General features: G+C 42.7%; 1 long non-coding RNA gene across 1 annotated transcript; it reads left to right on the forward strand.

Annotated features, from left to right (window-relative positions):
- Nucleotides 1-5,524: 5,524 nt before the first annotated feature.
- On the forward strand, nt 5,525-7,494 carry LOC134620695 (uncharacterized). The gene is made up of 3 exons (XR_010092132.1): nt 5,525-5,627; nt 6,570-6,624; nt 7,441-7,494. It is a non-coding gene; the product is annotated as an uncharacterized LOC134620695 (long non-coding RNA).
- Nucleotides 7,495-7,698: the final 204 nt, after the last annotated feature.

Here is a 7,698-nt window from a genome sequence, read left to right on the forward strand (position 1 = left end):
CGTCCTCGCGAATAAAGACAACTGCAGTGTTTGTGTTTTCTAACTCAGGTGTCTCAGTTGAAGATTTGTGGGGTGATTCTTACAAATCCCCTGTCACCGGCCTTTCTGCCTTTTTCGCTCGTGCAAAAGTGCTAAAAGACCACACACTAGAACTCTCAACTTGTTATGGTTCTGAGTTCCTGCACTTACCGCTGAAACAAGAATACCCACTAAAATACCCAAACTGAGTCTCTAGGAACCTGCACCAATAACTGCAGCAGTAAGGAAGCGTTCATCTGCTGTTCATCTGCATCTGCTCACTTTGAACAGAGAGCTGATTCCTCTAAGACTGTTTTCGTTGAGCCTGCTCCTCTGACTATAAATATTCCAGCCTTTCTTTCACTATAACCACCACCCCAGATGGCAGCTCAGTCATCTGCCCAGTCAGAAGCTCAGTCAGCTACCAAGCCTGAAGCTCAATCTGCAGAGTCACCCTTAGCCGAGTCTCCTATTCAATTACCCTTAGCCCAGTCTCCTGCTCAGAAGCTTGCTCAGCAGCCATTAGCTCTGCCCGCACCTCAGTTACCTACCCTGTTGTCTGCAGTTCAGTTTCCTGCTCCATTCCTAGCTCAGTTACCTGCTCCGTCCCAAGCTCAGTCACACCCTCAAGCATTAGCTCAAGCAGGTTGCAGCTCAAGCATTAGCTCAGCCATCTGTTCAGTCATTAGATCAGCCACCAACTTCACTTGGTCCACCTTTACCGACAGTGGTGTTGATACAACCTGTAAAGGACTGTTTGTCAAACACTCTTCCTAAGCAGAGCAATAAACCCGTCAAGACAGTTTTGTTCCCTCAAAGACTGCACCCTGCTGTCGCTGCCTGAGAAGAGCCACGCCCTGCACAGCTCCAGCCAGCATTACCACTACAAAAGGTCTCCGTCCCTACTGGTTCTGTTTTGTTCCTGCCAGAGGTCTCCATGCCTGCTGGTTCTGTCTCTGTTCCTGGTGGAGGGTCCAAGGAAGCAGTTCAGCTGTTGTCTGTCTCTTCTTGAGGGTCTGAGGGGTCCGTCCAGCTGTCTTCCTCTGCTGTAGGGTCCGAGGGGCCCGTCCAGCTATCTTCCGCTGCTGGAGGGTCCTAGCGACCCGTCTAGCCATCTGACTCCTTTGGAGGGTCCGAGAGGCCTATCCAGTTATCGACTGGCTCAGCTGGAGGATTCCGAGGGCGCTTAAGGCGTTTTTTCCTCTTGTGGGGTCCATAGAACCACTTCAGTCATCTTTCATCTCTGCTGGGGGGTCAGAGGAACCCCTCCAGCCATCTTTTGCCTCCCCTAAAGGGTCAGAGGGATCCATCCAGCCCGCAGCATTACCACCTTCGGTTTCCACACCGTCACCTGCAGCGCCACCATCTCCCTTTTCCACCACCGTCACCTGCAGCACCACCACCTGTGGTTTCCACACAGTCACCTGTAGTGCCACTACCTGCTCCATCGTCTGGTGCTGGGCTAGCACGCCCAGCTCGTCCAAGTTCAGCACACCATTGCCAGACTCTTTCTATTTTCTTCACCCGTGTCAACCCCGCTGGCTTACCTGTGGTCAGTCTTTTTCCTTCTCTGGGATTTTTGGCCTCCAGGTCAACCCCCTGAACTGTCTATGAACTGTTGTCCGAGCTCCTGTGTTTCTTGTGGACTTTTTGTTTTGGACTCTTGGTGCTCCTGTTTTTCTTTGTTCAACTTTTGTATTTCATTTTGGGCTGTCTGGAGACAGGGGGGGCTGTGCCTGCCCTGGTCTCACGTCTTCGTGTTTACTCCGTGTTGCCATGTCTGATGTTTTAGCTTTAAGCTTGTGTCTGTGCATCCCTGTTGTGTTTCCTGTTTTACTTTGAAGGCCAGTATCATATGTGAATGTGTCTGTTTGCTTCCCTGGACTCGTCAGCTCTGATTTCTCCTAGCTGTGTTTCCCTCCTGTCTCGTATCCCCCGATAACTCCACTGTGTATATAAGCCCTGTGTTTTCTCTTGCTTGTTGCTTGTTCAGCTGTGTTGTCTCCCTGTGTAACCTCCATGAGATTCTCCCTTTTGTCTGTTCCGTGGTTTCTGTTCTGTTTTATTAGTTTTCTCAGTTCAGGTCACCTTTAGCTTCTGTATATTCCTTTGTCCGCTACTCCTGTATCCTGCTTGCCTTGTAAATAAAGCTCACTTTTTGCATCTAAGCCAGTGCCAGCGTTTGACTCCTTACCCCACCTCCACATGCCTGCCGTCACAGCTGTGACATCAGGGTCACCTGGTCCCGCCCTAACTTTTTGCCTTAGCAAGAAGGAAAGTTTGTAGCCTAATCTAAAAAGTAGAGATAGTGTCTGTCTACTGAATCCAAACTGGAAGCTCGTTACACAGAAGAGGGGCCTGAAAACTGAAGGCTCTGCCTCCCATTCTACTTTTAAGTACTCTAGGAACAGCAAGTAAGTCTGCAGTGCGAGAGTGAAGTGCTCTGGGTGATATGGCACTATAAGGTCATTAAGATAATATGGGGCCTGATTATTCAGGACTATGTATGTGAGGAGCAGGATTTTGAATTCTTGTTTTAACAGGGAGCCAATGAAGGGAAGCCGATACAGGAGAAATCTCCACTCTCTTTATCACCCCTGTCAGTACTCTTGCTGCAGCATTTTGGATTAGCTGAAGACTTTTCAGTGAGTTTTTAGGACTTCCTGATAATAATGAATTACAGTAGTCCAGCCTGGAAGTAATAAATGCATGAACTAGTTTTTGAGCGTCACTCGGAGACAGGATATTTCTAATTTTATTCATCATCATTGATCAATTGCAACTGATCACTGGTCATGACAATTTGCATATTAATGACCAAGAAAATAACCTCTAAGCCCATTGTTCATCAGTGTGCCATTTACAGTCATTATGCAAATGCAGTGTTTATAAGGATGTGGAAACCATCAGTTTCCACGAAGGGTTAGAGGGTTAGGGTGGACAGAAAGTACTATCCGCCACTTCTGTCTCAGCTCATTCAGCTGACACTGAAGAATTAACGAAACATTGCTCGCACTGAAAGTTTTACATTCAGAAAACCAGGATGATCTTTTTGGTATATACTAAGAAGGTCGTCTTTATATTACCTTACCTTTACCTCAATATTTGGTCAGACTTTAGGTCAAAACCTTTTGGGTTAGATGGACAAGTAATGAATACTAGTTTTCAAGCACTCATCATCCTTACACTCAACATCATTTCAAATTAATGCACGCAAATATGGCTGAAAGGGCCACAGCAATAATTACTGGAAATGACGAAACTGGTCATGTTAGAGTGGGAACATTACTTGCCTGATCTTTAGGTAACTGTAGCTTTTAATCATGATATAAATAGAAGTTCATCATCATCGTTTCATCATCATCGTTTATTTGTATAGCACTTTAAGAACACATCAGGCAGTCCAAAGTGCCAAACAACACAGATTAAAACAACTACCAAATTAAAAATACAATAAAATAATTACATACAATAAAATAAAAAAGAAGGTGTCAGTTTCCTACAGAGTTAAAAGCCAGGGAATAAAAATAGGTTTTCAGTCTGGACTTAAAGACCTGCACTGATGACGCTTGTCTAATTTGGAAAGTTCGACTCCAAAAAACAGTAAATGTACTGTGTTGGAGTCTGAAATAAGCTACAATGTTTATTTGGGCCCGATACTTGTTTTTAGCAGTGTGTTTGCTGCACATAGACACACTGGAATCAGTTAATTAAATTGGAATTAAAAAATGGTTTTTTTGAAATTAACTTTTTTAAAAGCATTTTAAAAATCAGTTTATTAAATTGGAATTTAATAAACTGGGTTGAAACGGCACACTAACAGACCACCGCTCCCCAGTTTATTACTATCTCTGGAGAACAAGCTGTGCGAGCTTCAGGCACAGATCTCATTCCAGTGAGATATGCGGGACTGCTGTGTGATCTTCATCACAGAAATCTGGCTATCGGACAACGTACAGGACTCCAACCATACCACTACCGGGGTTCTCCATGCACCACGAGAACAGGTCACAGGAGCTACCTGGGAAAAGGTGTTATTATGCGAACGTGGACCCGGTCAAATCCTTCTGCTCACCGGACCTGGAGTACCTGATGATTAAGTGCCAGTCATTCTGGCTACCAAGTGAATTTACAACAGTGATCATTACGACTGCTTACATTCCCCATAAAGTCGACACTGACCGAGCACTCGGGGAATTGTACAGTGCGATCAGCAGTGAGGAAACCACGCACCCAGAGACAGTGTCTATCATGACCGGGGACTTTAATGATGGGAACCTAAAGAAAGTTTCACCAAAACTGCACCAACACATTCATTTCAACACTCGTGGAGATCGGTTATTTGACCACTGCTACACCTCCTTTCAGGATGCCCACAAAGCCCACTCCTGCGCCCCATGCAGCCAATCAGATCATCGCTCCATCCTGCCCCTTCTCGCCTACAGGAAGAAGCTGAAACAGGAAGCTCCAACCCTGAGGTTGCACTGTTGGTCGGACCAATCATGTTGCGGGACAGCTTTGATCACGCGGACTGGCAAATGTTTTGCTTGGCTGCTGATGACATAGATGAGTACACAGAATCAGTCTGCTGATTTATCAGAAAGTGTGTGGAAGTTGTCGTCCCATCCAGAATTGTCAAACAATTTGACAACCCCCGGAGTATTTTGGCAGCGACTAAACAAAATCGGAGACTTTAGAGGGAAAATCAGCACACCACAGACCATGGCCTCTCGGTTATGTAAATGTATTCTATGCTACATTCGACGCAGCGAACACCACAAGACCAGACAGTGTGCGCACCTTGGATGATATCAGTGTACACACTGTGTCTGAAGAGGATGTGCACAAGTGTTTCAGCAAGGCGAACACATGCAAAGCTACTGGTCCGGACGGGATCCTGAGCCACATCCTCAAGTCATGCGTGGCTCAGCTGGCTGGAGTGTTTATACACATCTTAAACCTTTCCCTCTCTCTGTCTGTAGTCCCAGCCTGCTTCAAAATGGCCACCTTCGTCCCTGTACCCAAATCCTCCTCCACATCACTGAACGACTGGCAACCTGTAGCCCTGATCCCCATCGTGAGCAAATGCTTTGAGAGGCTGGTCAGGGACTTCATCTGCTCTGTTTTACCCAACTCACTGGACCCTCTACAATTCTTATACTGCCAGAAAAGGGCCACTGATGACGCCATAGGCCTGACACTACATTACTGCCATCTGAGTGCCTGAGGAAGGTGGGGAGGATCATCAAAGATTCCAGTAACCCCAGCCATAAACTGTTCACACACTGTAAAATATAATTCTAGATGTTTGTTATTTCAACATATTATTCTAAATCAGTTTGACGATAGATGACTGAAGTTGTTGTTATAACATAGAATTACAAGTTAAAAACGTCCCAATTACACCAAAAAAAGCTAACTTGAAAACTCATGTCCAACCAAATCATCAACTTATGTGAACTTGACAATGTGGGTAAGTTGAGCACAGCAGGATTCAAAATTGTCCCACGTGACTGCTATCGAGGTGCATCATGGGGAATTGGCGTTTAACGACATGCTCACTTTACTTGGATGTTTTCTAATCGTCTTCTTTAGAATATGCTTTCAAGGTCAATAACATTGGTTATAACTATAAGGAAAGAGAGCTACAAAAGTTGGAACATGTTTTGAATTTATGGCATGATTTGGGTTTTTCTCTTTTACCGAAATGTTTGCTTTAGCTAATGTAACTTTAGCGGACAAGGTCCAGCTTGTGTGTCATGACCAAACTTGACCTAATAAACTGACATATGGCCTTTTTTATGGGTTTAATGTGGCACTGACCAAATCACAAGTATTGTGCCGCTAGCTTTAAGGTTGTGCACTCAACCACTGTTGCGATATTAGCAAGCTAACTCAGCTAATTAATAAAGTTCATTTCGTATTGTCTCTGTACTTGTAACTTTCTTTTAAGTTCACAGGCTGTTGTATTTTGGTGGAAGTTCATTTTGGCAATGTTTCCAATAACTGACTGGGTTCAAAAAGAACTTTTTGGCAGGACTTCTATGCTTGTTGTCATCTGTTTACCCCTATGTAATCACTTAAGTTGTTATTAACTGCTGCATGCTAAGCTGCAAGAGTGCACTGAGGATTGAGACAAAATATGGTCTACAAACCAGCATTGTATTAGATTTTATCAGATAGTCCTCCAGTGTGTTTATTTTTTGCTTTAATTCTATTGTGCAGTTATTTGTTACCCTGAAATGCTTTATGCTTAACAACAGCTCACCATTTTAACTTATTTTTGAACTCTTGTGATCAGTATGAATAGATTGTGTGAGTTTCCATACTAAAAGAGCTGTAGTGATAAAATAATTGGCCTAAGAGACACTGATTTTTGGCATGGTATACTGCAGAAGTTTTTTTTTTTTGCATAATTTACCTTTTAATTAAACTGCATTCTCTGTATTGTAACAAAACTAACATTGTTTATATGTCAGAAAATTAGCAAACATGAATAAATGGCGAAAACAATATAATTATAACATGTATTTTTATTTTACTTATTTTAGGTCTGTGAAGCCAAACTTGATGCTGGGAATTTATTTTTGTCAGTGGAGTCAAATGGTAAGTTACAATTTGTGCATTTTGTCATACTGGAAACACCACAGATTATATTGTAACTTAATAGCTCTGTAGAATAAATGATATAAAGATTGTAGTGTCAGGGTACTTCTTAAGAAGTAATATGGCACTATTGATGATCACATGCAGGTGGCATAAACTAAATATTCAGACGTGCTACCAACAAATGATTCATTAACAAAAGCAATGGAGCAGACTGTTTAGGTTCTTGTGGTTGTAATAACATCCATAACTGCAGGTTTGTCATTAATTTATTTTCACAGGTCTAGATGATCACATCTGTTTTTGTCATTTAAATGAGGTGGACTTGCAAACTTTGCGCTCTTTTGGGTAAATTGCTGTCCACTACGTATACGCAGAATGTGCACAGTATTTCAGATCTAAAAAGGGAGTATGTAATGGACTTGCTAGCTTTAATGTAAAAAGCCTGTTGTGTAACTTTAATGAGGCAGTTGGACTAAAACAGTATTGCTCATCAAGGTAAAAATCTGAGGAATAAGGAAACTGTTACTTGTCCTTTTACTCAGTGTTCTTTTAATCGCACGTTTACTAAAGTTTTACATCACATAAGTCATTTTCACAATCATTCTACTTTAAAAGATTTCAAGACAGAGCTTATTGTTCTCTGAACTTCCTTGTTCGCTGAACGGCAGGTAAAATGCATCTTTTTGTTTGTTTGCTTTTGTGTGTTTGTGTTTTCTCTAATGGGCCTCAGATGACGGTTTGCTTAAATTTGGGTCTCAAAGAATCTTTTTTTATTCTGCCTGTACTCTCCACCCCTCTTCTTCTATTGCTCAGGTTGAAGCAGAATTTGCCCGTCTTACATCTGTTGACCTGAAAGGGTTCCTTTTTGCTGTGCTTGACCATTATGGAGAGGTTCGTGGAGCTGTACAAAATCAAGAGCAGCATAGGAGGGCTTATTAGGCTCATAAAATGCTTCGGTGATGATGTAAGTGTTCAACTGCGAAATCTAATCCTTTGTTTAAGTTTTAGGTTATCCAGTTCAACTGATGAACTCATTGAAAGAAAGCTGATAAGTAAAGTCTGTGATCATAT

This window comes from Pelmatolapia mariae, linkage group LG23 (assembly GCF_036321145.2).
Source record: "Pelmatolapia mariae isolate MD_Pm_ZW linkage group LG23, Pm_UMD_F_2, whole genome shotgun sequence".
In the NCBI taxonomy this organism is placed as follows: Eukaryota; Metazoa; Chordata; class Actinopteri; order Cichliformes; family Cichlidae; genus Pelmatolapia; species Pelmatolapia mariae.